General features: G+C 49.1%; 1 protein-coding gene across 9 annotated transcripts in view; it reads left to right on the forward strand.

The window, feature by feature from the left end:
• The first annotated feature begins 1,033 nt into the window (after positions 1-1,033).
• The window catches only part of ZNF532 (zinc finger protein 532), a 110,321-nt gene continuing 87,004 nt past the window's right edge, over positions 1,034-24,350 (forward strand). For 2 of the 9 annotated variants that reach the window (XM_042961885.1, XM_042961892.1), the window contains exons 1-2: positions 3,672-3,796; positions 3,881-3,990. The gene's annotated coding sequence lies outside the window, so the exon portion shown is untranslated. Of the gene's footprint in view, positions 1,278-1,853; positions 2,082-2,972; positions 3,298-3,671; positions 3,797-3,880; positions 3,991-24,350 lie in introns of those variants that run through there. The other 7 variants (XM_042961886.1, XM_042961887.1, XM_007080465.3 and 4 more) reach the window with 7 other exon arrangements.

A 24,350-nucleotide genomic window follows, 5' to 3' on the forward strand; every position in this document is an offset into this window, starting at 1 on the left:
CAAAGAAGATGGGTGTTTCAATTTCATCATCCTGTAACACTGAGGAATGTGACAAAACGTGCAGATTGCCTGGGTCTTTCGAGCCATGTGTAAATACGTGTGCCAATTTATGTGCAACTCCCAACAATTTGCTGTTTGAAAGACCAACGACTCTTCCGTGAGATAATCATTCGCTTCATTTACATGAAAAGTCTTAAATAGCAAAAATGCTACTTGCAATTTACATCATAGTGTCTCCATAATAGAGAACAATGGCTTCCTCAATGGAAGTTAATGCAAAGGAGAGGCATACTGAGATTTAAAGGAAAAAAAAACAAACGACAACAACAACAAAAACAAAACCCAACAACTTTTCAGCCTACTTTGCAAATATTAACCAATTAATCTAATTTAAGATAAAATACACCGAAACGTCTTCCCCTGCTGGGGAGTCTGCACGGCCACTGGAATAATATTGGTTATCTTTAGAGTCCGGCCCGGCCGTTCACACGCAAGTGAGCCTTTTTAAAGGGCTTATGGTGACATGTTTTTCAGATCCTTCCATTTTTGTCCTGGTTCCTGGGTTAGCATAATTAGGTTGACGTGGGGTTTCTTTCTCCTTTTAAAAAAAACCTTTCAACTGAGCGCACGTCTGTGAAAGAGGTAGGACCCAGGACCCGGGGCTGGATAAAATAGCCTACCTCGTGTGTTGGTAATGTATTGTCTCCTTCTCGTTTGTATTCACGATTATACACACCTCTGTGGGCTGCACGGGGTTTATACATGTATCTTTTTGCGTTCTCTAGGCTATGGCCACCTGCTGTATGTACAGTATGTGCTGGCTATATTTGTACACCATCTCCCTTCTTGAATTTAAAGACCTACCTATTACATCTTGTTTACTCAGTATCATTCCCCCAGTTTAAAAAAAAAAAAAAATCCTGCAAGAACTGAACATGCCATGTTTCAATCTGGCCCCAGTGGCTTTTTCTCTGAAAGCAAAACGTGTGTCTTTTACACCAGGGCTTTCTCCCCACCCCAGGGGGTGTCTTCCATTCTTTTGTGGCTCAGTTTAAGGCGAAAAGGGCTCCAAACCACTAACTAGACAGAGGAGAGCCCCTTCTTCCACCTCCAGGGAGAATTTCAGATTTCCTTTATCTGAAGATAGCGTGCCCTCTTCTTACTTATTTGCCACCATTGCGAGGAGAACAAAACACCACCTTGGCGTCAAGATCCTGGGTAGAGGCTCACGGTCTTTTTCAACCATCTTTGGCGAGGCCTTGCTTCCTTCCACTCGAGTAAGTTGCGGCTTGGGGCCACGGCAAGGACTGGGTGAGAGCCCGAAATGTCGTTGGAAAAAAAAAAAAAAAACCCAACAACCCCCAGCAGCCCTCCCTCCAGCCCCTCGGCACCACCACCCCGCTCTCCGGGGCGAAGCTGCAGCCCGGCGGCCCCGTATGGGCGAGACTTGGCAGGTCGGCGGGGCTCCTCTCGCAGCCGCGGAGTCGGCGCCGGCCGGGCGTCCGCGCCCGCCCGGCTGCGGGGCTTCGCGCTCTCGCCTCCCTTCTCCCCGAATCCTCCCTTCCCCCACCGGCCGCCCCCTCCCCCTCTGCCGCGCTCCCTTTTGTTCGCTCGCCGCTCGGGCCGCCGCCGCCGCCGGGCCCGTACCCCCAGCCGTAGGCCCCGGCGTGGCGGGCCGCCCCGCCGCCGCCGCCGCCGCCGCCGCGCGGCCTAGAGCGCGCCGCCCGGGGAGGCGCGGGGCCCGGGCCGGGCGCACGGCGAGGCCGCGGCGGCGGCGGCGGCGGCGGCAGCGGCGGGGCGGCCCGGGGGGCGCGGGAGCCGGCAGCCCGGGAGGCGGCGGCAGCGGCGGCGGCGGCGGCGGCGAGGCCGCTCCACCGCACACGCACACACAGACCCCGGCAGCGGGAATGCGGATGACACGCCCGTAACATGGAAGCCGCCGCCGCCGCCGCCGCCGCTACGACGACAGCAGCAGCAGCCACAGCAGCAGCAGCCGGCGGCGCCGCGCTGAACAAAGGTCATCCGAGCTGCGGCCCAGACGCCCGGGCTTGACCGCTGCGAAGGCCAACCCCGGGAAGGGGGTGGGTGTGCGCCCGCGGGGCGGGGGGCGGCGAGGGGCGGCGGGGGGCGAGCGAGGGGGCGAGGGCAGCGCAGGACGGGGCGCGCGGGTGGGCTGCGGGGAGAGGCGGGCGCGCCGGCCCCTCGTGCCCACCCCTGCGGGCCGGGGCGAGCGCGTGAGGCTCAGGCCCCTTGGCCTGACTGCAGTGGCCTGTCCCACCCTGGCCTTGGGGACGGGGCGGCCTTCGCGCCCCGCCAGCCTCCTTGGGGGGGCCGAGGACGAGCCGGTTTCGCTAGGCCCCACAGGTTCAGAGAGGGGGGCCACGTGAGCGCAGGAGCCCGCTCCTTCCCCCCCACCCCCTCCTCCAGCGCTGGCGGCTCACGGAGGATTCCTGAAAGGCCGCTGTGCCCCTCTTTCTCACTGCCCCTTGACTCGCCCCCCCCACCCCCACCCCAGGCATCCCTAGTTTCCTACCCCGAGGTGAAGGGATTTGGACTTCTCCCCCCAGGTGCTTGAAAGAAGAGAAGGTTGGAGGAGGAGGAGACTGGGGGGGCGGCTGGTGGTGGTGGTGGTGGTGGTGACAGGGCTGGGAGAGAGAGGAGAGGGACGGGAGGAGGGGGCTGGGTGGGGTGGGGGTGACAGGCAGAGAGGAGCCTGGTCAACAAGCCAGCACCACTCTGCTAGGAGGCCGAGGCCGCTCCTGCAGCCGACGCATCCAGTGTGAGGAGGCACACATAGATTGCTTTCTTGGGGGCTCTTTGTCAGCCACCAACACAGAGAACACACACTGACACACAGGTACACAAAGATGTGAGCCAGGTTGTGGGAGGTAAGTGGGGGAAGGAGAAGGAGGGGGAAACAGTGTCTGCGGTGGGCTTTGGGGTGGAGGGGCCGGGGGGATGGGCCCCGAGGGGCTCTGGGGTGCTTGTGAGGCGAGCATTTCCAAGGCTGTGTGCTTGTGCGGCGGTGGGGGGACACACGATGACCTTCCCCTCCTCACGAAGACCTAAAAGGGAAGAGCAACCCCCAGCGAGATCCCCTCCGTGCTGATGATTTTCAGGGACTTGTTGGCAACTCAGGGAGGGTTGCCATAGCTTTTTTATGTAGGGTGACCAGAACCGGCTGAAACTGGTTTGAGGCAGATCAGCTCCTGAACACAATGCAGTCACTGAGCTACTACAGTGGGATAGCAGCTTCCTCCCTTCATGGCAGCCAAAAGCAGAGGACCTTGCAGGAAGGTACCATCCCAACACAGTATGTGAATGCACACTTAGACACCACACAGCACTGGTATGTGACTAATGGAGCCCTAAAAGATTCTGTGCAGAGAAGATGGGAGAAAAGGTGCAGGTTTGCAAGGTCTGAGATTAACTTGGGCTTTTCCTGCCTTTTGCTTTTGCTTAGGGGATGGACAAGGAGCTGAGATTTATGACCCTTATTAAAGAAAAAATGTGCCTTGCTAGGGTGGGGACTCTTGGTGTATGCAGTCTCTCTCTCTCTCTCTCTTTCTCTGTGTTTTTAACAAAACAAAACCAAAATGAACTGATGGGTTTGTAATGGTAGTTTTGTTTGTTGCTGGAGAATGCTACTTTGCATGCCTTTTTTTTTTGTTTTTGTTTTTTTGGTTTTTTTTTTTGTTTGTTTCTCTCTTGCAGGGAATGTTCTGTTTTGTGCTTTTCCTTTTAGAAGCTACTGAAGGGTGTTGGGGGTACTTCTGACTATTATGAAGGCCAAAAGGTAACAATATTGTTCTAGGAAATGAGCATAAATGCGTTCCAGTGATGCTGTAAGGCATACATGCTGTCTTTTTTTTCCTTGTAGGCCTGTTGACTGGGGCTGCTTTTAACCCTTTCATATTTGCAGAGAATGCAACCGTGTGACAGTAACTGAACATTGGGCCAAAGTCTTTCCAAAAGGTCAAGGTTCACAAGGTGAGATACGATATTTTGAGCATGAATTTAAGTGTTTATCTGAGGATCCATTCCGAGACAGACTGACAGTGGATTGGTACCCTGGAGAGAATTTGGGGTTCAGAGTGGAGAAGAAATACTCTTAATGTTATCCAAGTGTAATGGGATTAGAGTGACTTTATGATGGTATTGCTCTCCAGACCAAATCAGAATGACTTCATTAACTCGCATGCGGGTAGTCCTTTAGAAGAGGCAGGCCTGGAAAAGAAGCAAGTTTAGAGAATGGTAGGCATCAGGGCCTTGTGGAGAATGCACTGTTTTGCATAAAGACTAAAGCAGCACACATATAGCGTGATCCCGTCGAGGACAAAAAAAAAAAAAAAAAGGAAGGACTTGGCCAAATCGAGGCAGCCTCGCCTCCTTTTTAGGATTTGAAGAGTCTGAAGGTAGATTTGCCTTTTGTTCATTCATCACCTTCCTTTTACCTTGAGCTCTGTGTTAACCTGAAAGGTTTTTCACTTCGAGTCAAGTGGCTTTTATTGATTTTGGGGGCTGTGGACGGTGAGTTTGCCATTGGATTATTTGTGGCATACATTTTAATGTGGAATGCTAATGCAGTACCAGGAGGAAACCGGCTGGTCTGGCTTCATCTGTGAAAAGATGCCTGTTAACTCCAAGCTTTATAAGCAGTGGCTGGTAGAAAATGTCTGATGCCTGAAGAGCGTGCAGTGAGAATCGAGCTGGCATTTTAAGGCACCCCCAAAACCAGAGGTTTGAGAGTAGCAGAGGGGAGAAGGCAGGAACGAGGGTAGCAAGATGAAGAACAAAGACAGTGAGCGCTTCTGGGGAACCCTGAACGTTTTTGCCTTGGGGTTCCTTGTGAAAAGACTACAACTGCCCCACACAGAAAAACCAGCAGCTCCAGAATCCTCTCCAGTACGATGTCAGCAACAGATAGAAGGAGTTCTGTCTTCTGGTTTGGGAGAAGTACAGTCAAGAGGCGCTCGCGGAAGGCAGGATTGGAAATAAATTTCTCCCCTACTTTGAAGAGGGGATCTTGTGCCTCTCCCATTTCAGCAGAAGAGCGCCTTTTCTGAAATGCTGAGGATCTCCGAAGATCGGGAAGTTGTGTGCTGGCAGTGGGTGGGCAGAATATCTGCAGTGAAGGGTGTCAAGCACGCAAGGGTTTTTTATTGTTAGGAATTTTTTCATGTGATCGCAGAGCCTCCAGGGTGTGAGAAAACCGGCGAAAGGGAAAACGAGGGGCATGGTTAGCTCAGATGCGCGGTGTAGTGCTTAATAAAGATACGTGTAATCTCGGACTGGTATCCCGGTAAATAGCTCACACGATGGAACAGAATTCTTCACAAATCACTGTGCTAAAATTGGTTTTCAACCCGACATCATTTTCGACTGCCAGAGGTCCTGTGTCTGAGCGTGGTGGAAATCTGCTTGCGAAGCAGATCGCAATCCACGTTGCATGATATGCTGTTCCTGCCTTTCTGGTGCCAACTAAAACTCAGATGGCTAACATGATAAACCTTAATTAGCTTAATACAATCAGCTGTTTTATAATTTAGGCCCTCACTCCTGTCTTTAGAAAGTCCGTGATTTTTTTTTTATTTCACTTGGACAGCCGTCTCCTCCTCTCCTCGCAGTGGCCATTTCCGGATAGTATGTGGGAGAGCCCTTTTTTTGTAGGGCATTGCATGTCACAGAATGTTCTGGTTGACTCTCTCCGCGGTTTTGAGCTTTGTGACTCCTCCTTTCCCTGTCCCCTCTCCCCCCCCCCCCCCAAGGCTCCTGGAAAATCGCATTTGTTTTGCATTTAGGCCAGTCTTTCCAGCTGCAAGTGCTGTTTAAGCCTGGAGAGCTGGTTCTCCAAGCCAGCAATCAGGGGCTCATCTATGGACTGAGGTTTGTCTCAGGTGGCGATCTCTGGCTGAGGTATAACAATGTAGCAGGCCCAGGTCTCCGCGGAGAGGAACAGAGTTTTCTGGGCTCTCGCGAACGTGAATGTGAGTGCGGAGAATGAGCAGACAGCACTCTTCTTTCCTGGAAGAGGCAGGAGGGAACAGGGTGGCACCCACACTGGGGGCCCCCACGCTGGGGGCCGGGCCTGTGCCCTCGCTGCCGCGGTCACCAAGCGGGCAGCCACACCTGGAGCCTGGTCGGGATTGCCTGCGGCAGTCTCCAGGGTTGACACGACGGCCATCCCCTCTGGAGGAGGAATGTGTGGGCTGATGAGGGTACTCTGGAAAGAAAGTGTCACGGGGTGGTTGAAGCTTCATTTTGGTCATTTGCTTCCTTCGAATTAGTTTTTCTATGTTAAGAAACATCAGAGTGGGGGCTTTTAGGGCCCCCCAGCCTCATGGTCCAGGAGAAGAGGCTCGCTTCTCTCCCTTTTGCCCCTCTTTTCTCCCAAAGAGATTCCCTGCCCCCACGCACTTTGACTCCTTTTTAAAAAAGGGGTTACGGGACGAAGGGAGCCAACCTGTACATGGAATTTTCTGTGTATCCCCTTGACTGGGAGGAGTTAGAATTTTCAGAGTTGTGTCTCCTGTCCTCCTTTATTTCTTCCCTTGAAATGCATCCTGGGGTCCATCTTCTGTTGGTTTCGAATAACCTTCCTCACAGCCTTGCTAGAACTCCCATCTAGCTGGTTCCCAGCTGGGGCAGAGGTTGCCCTGATGTGGGGACCTCGGGACGGTTGCCAATACAAGAGAAACCGAAAGTATCTGGGGGCAATTTGGGGTGGCCGTCTCCTCATTCCCCCGATATCTCTTCCTAATCACTACAATACGGTGACCACATCCAGGGTAAACATTAAGGACATCCACACCTTTGTGTTGATTATATATAATCTTTAACCAAGCCGTGGTTAAATAATTAACTTCTAAGAACTTTTAAATTTACATCCGGCGAAATTTACCCCGTGGCGAATGGTTGTACGGGTTTTGGCACAAGCATATAGTGCTGTGTATCTGCCACCAGCAGGCTCAGGGACTGGTTCCATCACCCCCAAAACTTTCCTCCTGCTGGATGTTGGTAGACCGATCCTTCCCACCCCCACCCCTGCCAGCCGCTGATGTGTTCCGTCCCTCGAATGCCACACGGACGGCTACGTTCACTTAGCAAAGTGCATTTGAGAGCCATCCATGCTGTGGTGTATCTCCATACTTGGCTCCTTTTCTGTTGCCAACCTGGACACGGCTATGTGGGCCTATCACAGTTGATCCGTTCTCTGGCTGCGGGACGTCAGGGTTATTTCCAGTTGTGGGTGCTTGTGGATAAGGCTGCTGCAAACATTTGCATGCAGGCTTTTGTCTGAACGTCAGTCTTTATGTCTCCTCCCTGAAGACTTTGGGGTCGTGGGGTGGCTGGGTCGAATGGTGAGTATGCAAGGATTAGAAGTTCGAATGAAAATACATTCAGCACTTCTTCCTAGCTCGTGGGAGAGAGAGATCTGGCCTCGTTAGCGACAGTTAAGACTTCCCAAGCAAGAGATTGTGGCGAGCATTATCTGAAGACACATGAGAGATGAAGTTGGTAATAGACCACTCACGAACGTGGATGACATACTTTATAACCCAGAACTAATCGGAGTTAGCCAAAAGTGGAAACAAAAAAGCTGCGAGTGGTAAAATATCCTTTATTTCCTACAGCAATTATTTTTAATCTCTTCAGAAACATTTGGCAGTTTAACCTTCACATGGGTCTTCGGGTTCAGTAAGACACGGAACAACAGCACTCGGAATCCTGGAAAGTGGTACCAGAGATCTTTGTTGAACTCTGAGTTACGTAACCAACGTATTACGAATGATAGTTTGTCCTGATTTTTTTTTTTTTTTTTTTGACTGCCAAAATACGGGTGTTGTTTTAACATCTGTAGTTATTATCCAGCTTTTACGCCTTTTAAGGAAGTGAAAAGACTTAAGCAAGATCTGGGCAATGCAGTAGGGAGATTTGGGGAGCAGACTCCTTTTTCTAAAATTTTTATTTATTTATTTTGAGAGAGAGAGGGAGGGAGAGAGAGAGAGAATCCCAAGCAGGTTCCGCACCGTCCGCGAGGAGCCTGATGTGGGGCTCAAACTCACGAACTGCGAGATCATGACCTGAGCGGAAGTCGGAAGCTCAACTTAACTGAGCCCCCCAGGCGCCCCCAGCTTTTTCATACTTTAAAAAATTTCTTGGAGGATAAAATAGCGTTCAGGATTGTACAGAATGAACACACCAAGGCTGTGGTGCTGAGACAGAGGAGAGCCCGAGAAGTGGGAAGTGATGTTACTTTGGGGATTATTTCCGCCATTTTACAGATACCGAATGTTTAGTAAGCACCAGATGTTGTGCTAGGCCCTGGGAGTACCAAGGGAAAAGGAATCCAGAGAGAGAAACCTCTAGTGGGAAGTAGCCTGCAGATACTATGATAGGAATGTGAATGAGCCACCTAGTGCCCGGCGTGGAGAGGGAGGAGCCCTTGCAGAGGTGGCTTCTGTGCTGAGAGAGGACCGAGTGGGTATGGCAAGCGGGCAGAGACTGGGGGAACAGCACGGGAGTCTGATGGGGCAGCCTGTGGAAAGGCGCTGAGCGAGCCTGGTGTTGTGAGCGAGGATGGGAGAGTAGGGGTGGGTGTGGGAGAGCAGGAGGTGAAGTGAGGAGGCAGGCAGGGGCCCAACTTCTGAAGGTCATTCCACACAGACCATTTGACCGGGGACTTTAGGCAGTAGAAGCAGAAAGCCTTCACTTTTAATGACAGAGGTCCCGAGGCAGTTATCTCAGGACGGAACGGAGGTTCTGGAAGCTCTGGAGGCTGGAGGCAGGGAGGTCAAATGAGGGGACCACGGCAGCACATCTAGGAGAGAAGAGGGCTTGATCTAAGGCACCACGTTGGGATGGAGCCGTGGTGGGTGGGGTAGCGGTTGGGGTGGTGGAGAGGAAGGAGCGGAGGAGAGGGCCGAGGTTGCTGCTTGAGGTTACTTGCTGCTGGTGGTGGTTGTCTGTGAGACACTGCATTCAGAAGGCAGAATGGATTTGGAAGGTGGATGTGATACAGGGAGTTCAAGTTTGGGTTGAGTTGGCCGTGGGAGGTGCCCTTTGCTGCCTGGATCTGTTTGGGTTGGAGGTCTAGACCGAGAGGGACTGGCGTGGAACCGAGACGATAGAAGGAGAAAGACGTAAGGAAAAGGTTGCGTTTGGGGTTCCGTAAGGTGATGGTTTACATAGTCAAGGCCTTAAAGGAGGTGGCGCTGAAGAACGTAAGATGCGTGCTTTGGAAACTTGGAGGGCAAGACCTTTCCAGAGAGGCAGGAAGCAGTATTAGCGGCCGACCCCTGCGGACACCGTAGCTTGTCTGGTGATCCTTTCCATTGGTTGCCCATGCAGTACCGAAGCAGCGAGATGAGCCGCGTTCTTTTTTTCCCCGTGGTGCAGGTGGGACAGTGACACAGAGACCCTGGCCAAGGCCTGCCAGTTCATAAATGATCGTAGCGACACAATTTGAAGCCTGCTCCTCGCCACTAGGCTGTTCTGCTTTGGGGCGGCAGGATTGGTAGGCATGAGGAAACCATGGAAAGGGTTTAGGGGTGTGGAAGCTGGGAGGAAGGGCCTGAGAGCGGGCACAGGTAGGTGCTGGACAGTAAAGGCACTGATAAGGTTCACATTAGAGGCGGCAGTTGATGACGGCCGCGGCGAGAAGGTAATGGGAATACAAGTCTCCCTTGTAATTATCCCTGTTTTCCTGACTTCGTTCATCACAGAGAGAGGAGAATCTGTACAGTAGAGGCAGTGTGAGAAATAGCGGCTTGAAAAGGTTATGTTTTTTACTGGGCACTGTAGGGTGAGGATACAAATTGGAAGGGAAGAGGAACAGAGATGGTTTTGTTTTTGTTTTTATTTATTCTTTGAAAAGGATGGACTTAAGTTGAAAGTCGTGCTGAGAAAAATCTTTTGTTTCAATAAGAGGTAAACACAGTTAGTTAAAAGAATTCTTTGAATCATCTTGTGCAGACAGGAAGTTCTGAATTTTTCCTCTTTTAGAAGGAGACAGGGAGAGCAAATTCTACGTGATCTAAATCTGGAGACTGAAATAAGTAATTTTTAGACAAACTCAAGAGTGGCCTTTGTAGCTGTCCCATGTATTCCCCACTAAGTAACCTGTAGTTAGTTGATGGTTGCTAAAAATGCAGGTTTTGTATTGTTTCCAGTTAGATATTCGTACAACTTTACACAATTGGAGATTCCGGACATCTTGCAGGGTTTACAGAGGCCTAAAGATAAAATCAAGGTGTTGTCGTTCTTGAAGGTTGTCTCAGCCCAGCCTTTTCTTTGTGGGACACAAACTCTTGCTTTCCAGAGGCTGACTCATGGGTCTCGTAATGGGTATCGATTTTGATCATTTGTTTGTGAGGAACAGATTCTTTCTAGGGACTGAATCGTAATTGGATTGTTGAAAAACTTACTAAGTTAGAAAATTCAGAGTCCCGTGTTTTGTTTTGTTTTGGTTTGGTTTTGAAGATTCCCTAGCTGGAGATACTTCAGATATTTATACTTGTCTTCTCATTTTCTACAGGGAGCCCAAATGGGGAGGGAGGGTGGTCAGTAGGTAGGTAGAACTAGAACCCAGCACTCTGACCTCCTGGTCCAAGGCAGGATGCGTCATCACCGTCTCTCTGCCGTCCAGTGTTTATTATGTGTTTGGTGGTGTAAGAACCAGTGCGTATTTACAGTTCATATGTCACGTGAACCACACAGGGACTCATCGGGAAGCTGGTTTTCAACTGTTCTGCTGATTTAACGTGGCGAGAGTGGGAGAGGTAGTTTGAGGTCTCTAGTTTGAGAAGCGATCGTGCCTAGTGTTGTGGTGAAGCGTGGGGCCTCAGTGCATGGAGATTTTCAGTTGCCTTTGCCTGGCTCGCAGTGACAGACACCTGTTTGCCCAGCCTTCGGTGACATAAGCTTGCGTTCTGCCACCAACTGGCCGTGGGACCTTGAGCAAGTTCCTTAGATCCTAGGCCATACTTTTCTTGAAGGTCGTTATGAAGAGTAAATGTGTATATAAAGTGCTTAGCAGAGAGCCGGGAATGTGGTAAGTCCTCCCTAAAACCTTAGCCGTTCTGTGTTCCTGAGTGTCCCTGGTTTAGGGGCAGGGCCTTTGCCCTGACATTCTTTTCTCATCTTAGAGGGTATTGTTTCTCCTGTCCTACCTTTTACTTCGTTTTTAAGTAGATTTTTTTTTCCCCCGGGAAAATACACAGTGAACGTCTCTTGCCTTGTCTGTAAGGTCTTCAGTTACATCTGCCCAAATTGGCATAAAGTGGGCGACATGTAGGCAGGAGGGTGGTATCCTTGGTCCCACTTGGCCGTACGTTCATTTGTAGTTGGAAAACGGATGAATTTTGCGGTTATCGTCTCGTACTTTGTCTCTGCTTCCAGACGAATCCACTCTAGTCCGTGCTGGCCATAGTCTAGGTGATGTCATTCACGTTAACCAGAGTTAAAAAAACCAAAAACCATGACTGTGAAAGTACGGCAGGTTAGCCACAGCCCCTGTTCCGTCTTTTCCCATGTCCCTCTGCTTCCCGGGTTTGCTCGGCAGTGGCCGGATACTCATGAACTCGCACGTGGGGATTTGGTAGTGATGGAAGACTGAGTGGAGAAGGGATCCGAGGAATCCGTGAATGACGTTCTGTTGGCTAAAACTTCTCTGTCAGTAGGGTGGGCACTAGCCACATCCGACCGCTGAGTTTGCAAGGTGGCTGGTCTTCACAAGGTGAGCTGTAGGCGTGGGATACACAGCAGGGTTTGAAGGCGTCTACAAAAGGGACGTAAAATATTTCATTAATGCTTTTTTATGTTGATTACATGTTGAAATGATGCCGTTTTTGGTGGAATACAAACTGTTACTAAATTAAAGTTATCAAAAGGATGAACTTAAGATTTGTTTACCCTCCCTTCGCCCTTTTTTTTTTTCCCAATGTGACTACTAGAAGATTTAAAACTACGTATGTGGGGACAGGGCTGGTCTGGAATGTTGGATGGACATCTCAATTAATTTAGCAGTGAACTTTCTCTGGTGCCCTGAGGTGTTCATATTTACTGACGTTGAGTTCCCCTCTTGGTTGAAAAAGAGAGCGTGAGAATGATGTGATGTCTCCTTGTTAGAGAAACCCGTGCTCCCCTGGGTTGGACCTCTTTTCTCTCCCGGGAGTTCCTCATTTATCCCTCTGCATCACAGGATCCAGACAGCCGTGCCAGGCAGGTGTGTGCTTCAGGATGGAAAGGCAGCGTTGATCGCAAATCTGCCACGTGCTAGATGCTAGATACTTGTCGTCCCCTCTGAAGTGTAATTAACACCACCCCCCCCCCCCCCACGAGCTCCAACAGAGGTGAAGTGAATGGTCCCGGGTAGTACCACTAGCGGGCGGCTGACCCTGGATTCGGACCCGGGACGAGCTGGTTTTGAAATCATGCTGCCTTTTCCAAATACCGGCTCCTGCTTGGTGCTGGTGTCTTGTGCCTCCCGCCCAGAGTCCCATGCCTGGTCCGGGTGCCCTTCCTGTCCAGATAGCATTTCGCACACTTTGATTTTCGTGCCAGCTAGGTGGGGATTCGTTGGATAATGCAGGTAGTGATTCGTAGGGCTGGTGGGGGACGAGATTCTGCATGGCTGACACGCTCACAGATCATGGTGGTCTGCTGGTCCCCGGACCACACTTTGAGTAGCACGGGTCTGCACTGCTTCCCTTGGTTTCGGACCTGCTTCCTCAGCTTCCAGAGCGATCTGATTCTGCCTGACTCTGCGGGGGCTCCCCCTGCGGCTTTGCATGTGATGCCGGTGAGTGCAGATGGGCGTCAGAACTGGGTTTTGCCCGTAGGTGCCGAGACTGGCCCAAACGCTGGTTTCTGTGTGCACGCGATCTGACCAGAGCAGTTTATGCCTGTTCCTACATCACTGCGTCCCTCCTCCTTTATCGTCTTGACCACTTTGGCACCTGTGGTCTGATAACACCGAAGATAATTTTAATACTGAGATATGTGGCCGGGGTATCCGTTTTAAGTCCTTGTGAGGGAGACCGTCCGGCCTTAAACCCACACTTGAGAGAGACTCTGCCGTGTTTGGTTCAGGGAGTCAGGATCTGAAGACAGGGGAGGACTCAGAGCTGTTGGCCGGCCACAGTGTCAGCCTCCACGGCCGACGAGGGATCGAGGTGACTTGTGAATGGGAGTCCCCGTGAGCCCACCTCACAGAGAGGTGCTGGAAGACCGGCTAATGAACCCCACCCGCTTCTCCAGCACATCATGAAGACAGCCACTGGGGAGTCCTTGGATCCGGGAGGTGTTGGGGAAGGGCTTGGTCTTCGGCCAAACAAGAAATTGAGTTTCAGGAAGGAGTTCGGTGTATTACGTGTTTTGAACTCTGAGAGCTGTGCGAAACTTTAGTGTATTTTTTAAATTTGGGAACGCGTGTTGATGAAATCAGCAAATGATAGAGCGATGTCTGTTACATGAGAGAGTTTACTGTCCCCGCATCTCTGTAAGAAAGCTCCATTTCACAGACATCCTAGTTGAATTTTAGATCTTACTGCACATGTGGACTCTGAGTTCTAGGGCATATAAATCTGGCACACTGGGTAGGATTTGTAATGGTTGGCTAAATCTGTCAATTCCCTGTTTGGTGCAGAATCCTGTGCTGGTGTGGGAGCGTCTGCCTGGCCTATGAGTGGCTGTTGAGGAGTCACAGAGTGCTGGAAGGGGAGTGGGGTGGGGCCAGGGGGAGAGCAACAAGGCTGGGTGCTCGGGACGGGCAAGGCCGTGGGGCCAGCCCCGGAGAAAGGGGTTGGCACTGAGGAAGTTCGTCTGAGTTGGGGGTGAGTTCAGAGCCTTACTGGAGCACACCAGGTATCGGGGGAAGTTAGGAGCCCGAGGCTAGGTGGATGGACACCCGGAGGATGTCAGAAGGCATAGCAAAGGCGGATGGTCACGAGTCTGGCGGGCGGGCACGAACGAGCAGACTATGACGGCGTGGAACAAGTGGGTACTTCAGGTCCAGGACCGCGGCGACAGGCGATGGTGGGAATGATGCGCGTGCCCCCAGGAGAGGCCCACGGGAAGGTTGTGGGGTGAGCGAGCAGGTGAACGAGCGAGGGCGGTGTGAGCCACCAGTGCTAGCGATCGCCGGATAACTGAGTCGGAGCCAGCTTCGCCTGGCAGCCTTCATGTGCTGTGGCGAGTGAGGACCCTCGTTGCTCAGGTGGCTGGGGTTCGGAGTAGGGACCGGGAGAAGCAGTAGCTCCTGACAGCGTAAGAGTCACACGGGCAGGCGTTACGACACAAGATCGTTTGGAGTTTGCGTGACTTCACGGGACACGTGATCAAGACCTAGCTTTTCAAACTAACACCGGCAGAAGAGGAGCTGATCGTACGGCCGTGGCTGCTGCCAGGAGTAACTCCATCGCCCTGCACACAGTTCGCTGTGTCCTTTGCGGGGCCGCGTGTCTTCGGCTGTCTCCTTGCGCCTCTCCCTTGGTAGAACCGCGGACTCTTTCTGGCGCACTTGGCCCGCGTGGCTGTCCCACAGCCCCTGTTTCCACGTCCTTCCTCTAGACTGCTAGTAACGTCAGCTGAATTCCTCAGTCCAGCTTCTGGTTCTCAAGACCACGGTCTGGCTGGTCCTGGTCTAATCAGCTGTGACTAGGAGGGCGGGGTTACTGCTGACCCCAGAAGGGTGATAGTTTTCACTGGGCTCGTGAAGCACCCCCGAGGGGTCGGCCGCCTGACAAGAGGGTGGTCTCATCCTGTTTTATGCCTGAGAAACCTGAGGCTCCGAGAGATGAACACACGTGTCAAGGCTAAGTTGTTGGGAGTTGGCATTCCTGCCTGGATCTTTCTGACCCCAATTCTACACCCTTTACTCTCGGTATGAGCTCTTTTGAGTGTAGAGATGGAATCTTTTCTGCATTTTCTATTTACTCAAAATCACAAAAAACAGCATGTTTAGCTTTTTAGCGTTTGCTCCCTTAAATGCGTAGTGAGTGGATGCCGATTGTCCAGTAATGCACTGGACTGAGATCCTGGAGGGGGGAAATTTGGCCAAATGGCTGGAGCATTTGTTCAAGCCTCATGTTTAGGGTCTCATGGGTACATAGATGTATACTTGAGGCCCCGCCTAGGTAGTTGTGTGTGCGTGTGTGTGTGTGTGTGTGTGTGTATGGATATGCATGTTAGGGGCCCCTCATAGGTACATATCTGTTTGGCAAAAGGCAAGTCTGGCTTATTGGGCCAATGTTAATTTTGGGAGAGATTAAACACATAGTTTAGCACTTGAGTAAGAATAATTAGGCCTTAATGGTTTTGATTTCGATGACTCATAGAAGTGTAAAACATTTCTTTCTGTTCCTCTAATTTTGAGCCTTAGGATAGTGTTGACCTCCATTGGAGTTTCGCATTTAGCTCTAACCTCTTTGGTTACACAGAGCTCTTATTTCAGGCCACTGAGGATAGGAAAAACTCGTCCTGCATGTGTTGTGCTTCTTAGAAGACCTTGCCGGGCCATCCCATCTGCAAAAGGCACTGAAGGATGTTCATTCTGTCCCAGGGAGTTGCTAGGAGTTCTGATGGCATTGATCTTGTTGTCATCACCTATCTGAGACCATCAGAGCTGTGGCTTCATTTCTTCTAGGGTTTTCTCTGTGCTACAGTCCTCTCGCTGACCTGGTGTTGATGTTATGATAACAACAAAAAAACTTACTATATTCCAGACAGCCCACGTAGGAGTGAGCACCTACTTGGATTGTTTAATTCGACTTTCACAAAAACCCTAGGAAGTGGATCTTGTTATTTCCATTTTTCATTTGAGAAACAGAAGCCCAAAGAGGTTAGTAACTCGCTCAGAGTCTTGCAGCTTGTAAAGGGAAGAGCCAGGACTCCCTCTGATTTGTCTTACCCCAAAGCCCATGCTTGTAACCGCTACAACATACTGTGGTTTATAGGTGTCATTTCTATCGCTAGTCGGTGGCAGGCTCAAATATCTTTGAGGCTCAGAGCCACTGCTTCTGGGTCAACCAGTATTTCTCCTGTTGTCTGGATCTGCGAGGTATTTCTGGCTTTCTCCATGACACTGATGTATCGTGGCTCTGGGTACTGAACGTAGGTAAACGTTGAGAGGTCCCTTGCTCCCTTTCCTGATTTTTCTTCCTTTAGCATACATATGTGTACCTACTTTGTGCTTGTGCATTTAAACATTTTTTTTTTTTTAACGTGTATTTATTTTTGAGAGGCAGAGAGAGGCAGAGCATGAGCAGGGGATGGGGGGAGAGAGAGAGAGATACAGAATCTGAAGCAGGCTCCAGGCTCTGAGCTGTCAGCACAGAGCCTGACACGGGGCTCGAACTCACAAACGTGAGATCATGACCCGAGCTGAAGTCGGACACTCGACCGACCGAGCCACCCACGTGCCCCTGTGCCTGTGCATTTTAAAACACAAATCGCCTCCTTTGGGCATGATTGTAGAACCGGCCAGGCGTTTTTGTCATCATTTCTGTGGCATTAAAGTTAAGGCAGAGCCCCTTTGGAATTGCCTTTTTAATTGTTCTTCCTCCATATTTGGAGATTTGTTACATACTCTTTCCTGAGTCATCTTGGGTCCGTGGGGAGGTGCCCCTGGAGAGGAGCTACCTGGAAACACGACTTACAGGTTGTTCAGGAAAATGGGCCGGAAGCGTCTCCCTCACACTCCACTCCAGAATGCATTCCTGTTTCCTAATACTACCCCCCAAGGAGAACAGTTACTCTTACCTTGTGTCAAGCCTGTCCCAACGATGTCTCACCCCAGAGCTTCCGGCTCCTGATACTTTTGGGTTCGTGCTCCCCGGCGTGAAGCCTGGGTCCCCGGAGTGGAGATTCGCACTGGGAGCTCACAGCAGCACTTGAAGGGTCAGGGAAGCCTTGAGAGAAGAGAAGAAAGCTGCGTGTGCGTGTGTCTGAGCACACGCACGCACGCACGCGATTGACCCGGCACGTCCCGCGTTCCGGGGCTGTGGAGTCCCTTCTCTCTGGTGGAACTTTCCTGGGTGAACATCCTTCAAGCTGTTGGGTTGTCACTGATGAACTTGGTGAAAAATGGGAGGGCCTTGAGAGGAATGGGGAGAGAGCTTCCAAGGATCTCTTCCTTTTAGTGTAACATGGTGACCGGTGAAATGATGTGACTCGTTGTTGTCCTTTGTGTTTTTCTGCTTGCCGTCTGCTCCGGGAAGAGAACTGGAGAGTGAGTTTATTTGTAAAGTCAGCAGCCAGTAGGCCTGCCGTGAGTGACAACTAAGGGGGATGCTCTGAGTTGTATTAGGTAGAATGGAGTAGTACCTCTTATAATTCCGAACACGTTTTATACAAAATTGACGTCTGGTGAGAATTGTTTGATGCTCAGGCGACGGCATCGCTTTGGAATGCGAGGACAGTTGTGATAATGACCCCGGGAGCTGTTTGCGCACACCTCTCCTGAGTCGGCGGAGAGGAACGGGGTCGGGGTGAGCCTGAGCTGTGCCCACCAGCACCTCCACCTAGAAGTCTCCTGTGGATGATGTTGGGGGGAGGGGGCAGGTTTATGGTGATTTATTTAAGAGGATTAGGTCTTGGTGAGAGGGGGGCAGGGTCACAGGGGAAAATCTGTTTACTGAGAGCAAGGCTTTTCAACTTAAAAAAAATTTTTCTTTTAATGTTTACTTTTGAGAGAGAGAAAGACACAGAATGTGAGTGAGGGGAGGGGCAGAGAGAGAGGGAGACACAGAATCCGAATCTGAAGCAGGCTCCGGGCTCAGCTGTCAGCACAGAGCCCGACACGGGGCTCGAACTCACAACCCGTGAGATGTTGACCTGAGCCGAAGTCAGACACTTAACCGACTGAGCCACCCAGGCGCCTCCCACCCCTTTAAAAACATTTTTATTTTATTTATTTTCGGGTTTTCAGCTTTAGTGCTCAGTGCGGTGTTGCGGGGCTCCCCTGTATTGTGGGATGTTTGGCAGCCTCCTGATACCCATAGCGCACTCCTCAGCCCCCGCCAGATTGAGACGACCAGGAATGTCTCTGGACCTCGCTAGACCTTAGTGGTGGCGGTGGTGATGGAGGAGAAGGGGCAGAATCGCCCCCACTTGAGAACCGTGGGCTTAAAACCTTTTAGCAAGAACAATACTTCCAGACTTTGGGTAGTAAGAATATAAACAAAAATGTTTGCAAATACACGGTTTCTAACGTTTGTTTATTTTTGAGACCGAGAGAGGGAGAGTGCGAGCGGGGGAGGGGCAAAGAGAGAGGGAGACACAGAATCCGAAGCAGGCTTCCGGCTCTGAGCTGCCAGCACAGGGCCTGACGCGGGGCTCGAACCCATGAACCGTGAGATTATGCTGAGCCGAAGTCGGACACTAAAGCGACTGAGCCACCCAGGCGCCCCTGTTTGCAAATATTTTAAATTTAGTACCTTCAAACTAAAAGAAAAATTGCTGGTAAAATGAATAAGAAACCGCAGAAATTAGATCTGTTAATTGTAGCATTTCAGGGACAAAGTCTTCTGTTGCGGGACTTAGGGTTTATGTACGAAAATTTAGAAGGCGTATTCAGGTGATAAAGGAGAACTGCTTTGAAGTTCTCCTTTGTATACTTGAAATATCCCTTCCAATTTAGAAAATCTGTACTTTGAGCTAGAGGTGCAGAGATGCTACAAAAAACTGTGGTATTTATAAAATGCCAAAAGAAACCTTCCAAAGCTTTTACGAGTTTCACTGCTGAACGAGGAATCCTTTGTTTTAACACGTGAAGGGGCAAGTGATCTCTCAAGTTTGAAATAGTGGAATTTATCAGGCATGTTTCAGAAAGCACCTTACAGCTACACGTGAAGAGATTTAGATATTTTTTCTTGCTTTCTTGTGAAACTATTTGAATCACCCACTTCAAGCAGAGGCCATAATGAATTTTCCTGAAGTTTATTGATGGTGACAGATTTAGCCCAGACTCTTTCATTATTTCTGTGAACTCATTGATGAATTAGTAAATTGCCAGCACAAAGGTCCTTTAGTTGAAAGAAGGTAAATCCAAGGGGAAATAGGGCTCATACAAAAGTACCTTTGACAGAATTGCTAAGATTGATGATTTTGACTATCCCTAAGTTCATAGAAAACTTGAACTTTCATCTGCTGCCCTGTAGGTACAAGGTTTTGAAAATGCACACCTACACTGGGTGGATGAACTTCAAAAAAATATTCTTGCCCTGTCTGCCAATCCCCTGCTCTTCTCTAGATTAAAGTGTCAGAATGTTCGGTGTGTGTCCTGAGCCTTTCTGTTCCTTTTACGTATCTATATGGAGAAACGTAAAATGCAATGTTTTTTAAAAATTTTGTTACAAATTGTGTTTTTTAAAAATTTTAATGTAATATAGATACTGTTTTATGGCCTGATTTTTTTTTTCCTCACTAAATAGTATACCTTGATTGTTCCATATCTACCTTACTTCTAATGACTGCATAATATTCCATAATAATAATTTTAAAAAAAGGGTGTACCATGAATGATGTGAATGTACTTCATACTGTTGAATTGTAGGGGCGCCTGGGTGGCTCAGTCGGTTAAGCTTCCAACTTTGGCTCAGGCCGTGATCTCAAAGTTTGTGAGTTTGAGCCCCGTGTCAGGCTCTGTGTTGACAATTCAGAGCCTGGAGCCTGCTTGGGATTCTGTGTCTCCCTCTCTCTGTCTCTGCCCACCCCCACTCACACTTGTCTCTCAAAAGTAAATAAAAAGAAATGAAAATAAATAAACTTAAATATTAAAAAACACTATTGAACTATACACTTCAAAATGGTTACGATGGTAAATGTCATGTTATCTATTTTAGCACAATTTCTTGAAAATTTATTTTCATTCATTTTTTTAGAGAGAGCTTGCATGCGCGTGATTAGGGGAGGGGCAGAGGGGGAGAAAGAGAGAATCTTAAGCAGGCTTCACGCTCAGCATGGAGCCGGAAGCAGGGCTCAATCCCGTGACCCTGGGATCACGACCTGAGCCGAAATCAGGAGTTGGACGCTTGACCGAGACTCTCAGGTGCGCCACCACAATTTTTTTAAAAAGGACATACCATAATTGATTCAGTCATTTCCCTGCTAATCTACATGTTTTCCAGGGTTCTGTTGCACCAGACATTTTTATATGCTCGCCTCTCACTTGAGAAGATTTAATACGTTTTCAACATTGCCCCTGTGCCCTAAGATCAATGACATGTTGTCCAGATACAGAAAATAAGATGCTTGCCCTTTTTCCTTTGGGACAAAAAACTAAGGAAAAGAGCCGTTTTTTTGTTCTTTCTGGACTTTTAAGAATTTATTGGTTGTGGGTGTGCCTCTGGAGAGTGAGATTCCCATGGTGATCTCCTTAGCTGAAGGTTCCCTTTCATCACGCCCCGAGCTCAGTGGGTGTCTGTCTAGGCAAGCCCTTGCCCTGAGCACCTTTTTATTGTCCTACACCAGATTTCTGCAGAGACGCAGCCCAGGCAGCTGTTCCTGGAGGGGAAATGGAGGAGGACACCCCTAGGGAGAAGGTGCACGTCCAGATGTCCAGATAACGGAGTTCTGGTAGCCAGGTGTGGCCAGCCTGGTGACGCAGCTTACCCCGTCGCGCCCTTGCGAGGGCTCAGGAGGCCCTGGGCCGAGCTGAGCAAGCTGTTCCGGTCCTGCCTGCAGTGCTTTGGTTTTTAGTGAACTCTTACCTCGAGCTTTTCTAGCAGAGCCATCATTGTGAAATGCTGACCTGAAGGACAGCCCTGCCCTTTACATTTGACAGTCTGCTTTCTAAAGAGCAACATGGGACAGGTATTTTGGGAAGCTCTGTATATTCAGTAAGTAGATCTTGCACTGCCCCAGACCTTAGCACTCACGGCAAGTGAGCGCAATTCTATTTTTGACTCTTGAGCAAAGAAAAAGCAGTGGTCATGTGGATTGAGTGGAGGTGCTTAATTTGGGTATGTCTGGTAGAGGTTTAGTCCGAGGGTGACCCGGCAGCCCGTGTCCTGTGCCTTTTGGGTCATTGAGGTGGTCTGGGGGGAGAAGAAGGAGGTCCACAGATGGTCTGGTCCACCGCAGCAGTGAGGGACCTGTCCCCTTCCCCCTGGGCCCCCACAAGAACCACAAAGCAGAGCAGAGCCCCCAAGCCGGAGTGCGCAGGAGCGTCTGGGTCACGGGGGACTCGCCAGTGTTGTGACCTCTGCCAAATCCTAGACCCTCTCTGAATGCCAGAGACCACGCTGAGCCGGGGGCGAGCTGTGGTTAAGTCCCACTTCCTGAGGAAGTGACTGAGGCAGCCGGGCTTTTGAAAGCTGCTTCACCCTCCAGCCCCAGGGGCCTAGAGGAGTAGAAATCACATGCGCGCACTGATTTTCCTTTGAGCAGGGGCTTTGAAATGAAAGGAGCCCTCCGCAGACGTTTTTGTTAGGTTAGTCCTCTGTTTTCAAAAATCATTTTACTGCTCTACTAGCGTAGTTAGTTCTGTGGATGTCCTATACTCTGGGAAATCAGAACCCTGAAGGAGCAGAACTAAGTGTCTTCCGTGAAGGTTTTCTGGGATTACGCTCCCATCTCGTGTAAGAAACAGCAACGATTTTTTTTTTTTTTTAATGAATGTAATCGCTTGAATAACAAAACACCATCTTTATGGGATATTTAATTTCATACAGGAAGACTCAGGATGGAATTCTTAGGTAGTTTTCTAACAGGAAAATGTGGAAAGCTGGGCATTTTGGAACTTGTATGTGATGTTAGTAAACTACATAGGAAAATTAATATTAAATCCCTTAACCACTTGAAAGTGAAGAGCTGCTTCGAATGTACCCTTTCGTGGCTCGATATCATTTGTCTTCTAATTTTGTAAATATGAAATCGGGTATTTTTATTTTGAGTTCGTTTTTTTTTTAAATGCGAATGTTTCTGATTGACTCTTTTCCTCTCCTGCTCCCCTCCCCCGCACCCCCCCCCCCAGCTTCAGCATATTCTGTATTTTCTCCTTTCTTGATTTTCTTTTCCTTTTTCCCAAGCATTTAGATAGCACACGAGCTAAAAGCTCTGAAGTTAGCTACGTAGAGGTAAACAAACTTGAGCCTGACTCTTTCTAGGTAGGTTGCCACAAATAAAGAAGGGGTTCTTGTTCAGGCTTTACCTGAAATCCACCAGATTGTCGTTCTTGAGCCATATAACGTATTTCCTTGTTTTGTCTTTTATTTCTTCTTCATATTTTCCTTGCCTCTTCATATATACCTTTTACATTTTCTATAAAATAAAGTTATTAAGAGAACAGCATTCACATTACCTTGTACGTTCTACTTAAAAGGACATTTTTCCAGAAGTGGAGCAGGTGCTTCAGAAATATAAACTCCTCAGTAAAACTAAGTTCCCTTGTCAGTACTTAACTGTTATCACCTGGGCTTATCCAAACATTTGCTTCTCTTCCACCCAGAGGGCAGTTACTGTGCCCAGGGCCCCATGTCTTCGCTGCTCTCTTTCACTAGAAGGGTAGTTATTACCTCTTTAACAACTTCTAGGTATTTTTTTTTTTTTTTAGACTTTTAATAGTACTTACTATCTGCTTGCTAAAATCCCATCCGCCTCAGTTGCCTTGGTAAAGGAATTTTTTTTCTGTTTCCCCTCCTCTCTTTTTTGAGAAATGTAAAATGTAGTAAAAAGTATAGTAGCAACTGCACATCAAACACTACCTGTTTGATCACCAGCCGCTGTTTTAACTGTGAATGTATGCATGCTGGGTTCCCTCTCCTCTCCCCTCCCCCCTGCACATTTTCCTCTCTTCCTCCCTCCCTTCCTTTCTTGCTTCTTTCCTTCTATTTTTTCCTCTTCCTCTTTCCTTGGACCTCTCCGTGTTGATCAGCGAATGTCTCCTTCCTTCCTTCCTTCCTTCCTTCCTTCCTTCCTTCCTTCCTTCCTTCCTTCCTTCCTTTTAGAGGGACCTGGGACCCTTGTACTTATAAACATTTAAAAATCACCAGATAGGAGCACCTTGGTGGCTCAATCCGTTAAGTGTCCGACTTTGGCTCAGGTCATGATCTCATGGTTCGGAGTTCGAGCCCCGTATTGGGCTCCGTGCTGACAGCTCAGAGAGCCTGGAGGCTGCTTCAGATTCTGTGTCTCCCTCTCTGCCCCTCCCCTGCTCATGTTCTGTCTCTGTTTCTCTCAAAAATGAATAAACATTAAAATTTAAAAAAAAATCACCAGATATATGAATTATGCTTTATCAATGGGGTTAAATAGTTCTCTTATACTTGAGTTTTGGTTTGTGCTTTTGCACGTTTGAAACCTATATATTTATTTTTAATAAAAAAAAATGTTTATTTTTGAGAGAGAGAGGGAGACAGACACAGAATCCGAAGCAGGCTCCAGGCTCTGAGCTGTCAGCACAGCCAGACGCGGGGCTCGAACTCAAGAACCGTGAGATCATGACCTGAGCCGAAGTCCGGATGCTTAACCGACTGAGCCACCCAGGTGTCCCGAAGCCTCTTTATTTAAAATAGGAATTGACTTACAGGAAGTAAGCTTGACTCAAGGTACCTTAGAAAGGTGACTACGTGGGGCACCTGGGTGGCTCAGTCGGTTGGGCATCCGACTTCAGCTCAGGTCATGATTTCGCAGCTCGTGAGTTCAAGCCACGCGTCGGGCTCTGTGCCGAAAACTCAGAGCCTGGAGCCTGCTTCGGATTCCGTGTCTCCCTCTCTCTCTGCCCCTCCCCTGCTCATGCTCTGTCTCTCTCTGTTTCAAAAAAAAAAAAAAAAAAAAAAAAGGTGACTACGTATCTCAATATGTTTTTCTGACCAGCCCTTTTTTTATGGTCGACCCGTATGATTTCCTTTCTAATCCTGGCATGATATGATGTTAAGTGCCAGCCTCAACCAGTTTGCTCTTTCTCCTGAAGCTTGCAGAACTTCTGGGTTCATACTTTCTTTGAGCTGGGAGAAGTAGCTTATTGTTTAGGTAAGACTTCCGTCAGGCTAAGATCCCTTAGGAAGGTAGAAGTGAGAGAGTACTGAGACATCAGACATGGATAAATAGAGATAAATACATTACACGTTTATGGGTAAATGCTTATCCACAGACAAGCCTAGTTTACCACAACATCTAGAATATGTCGTCTCGATGGATGGAATGACGGAAGTTGAACAGAAGGGTTATGATTTATGAGCATGAGTAAATGATTTTAATGTCTGTTGCCCTCATCTTTCATTTTACAACATCAGCTAAAAATACATCTTTAGAATTTTAAAGCAAATGGGTGAAACTCCACACTGTATATCTTAAAGGTTATTTTTTGAAGTGTGCTTATTTTTGCAAGAATTCTCCAGGAAAGGTCT

Source organism: Panthera tigris, chromosome D3, assembly GCF_018350195.1.
Source record: "Panthera tigris isolate Pti1 chromosome D3, P.tigris_Pti1_mat1.1, whole genome shotgun sequence".
In the NCBI taxonomy this organism is placed as follows: Eukaryota; Metazoa; Chordata; class Mammalia; order Carnivora; family Felidae; genus Panthera; species Panthera tigris.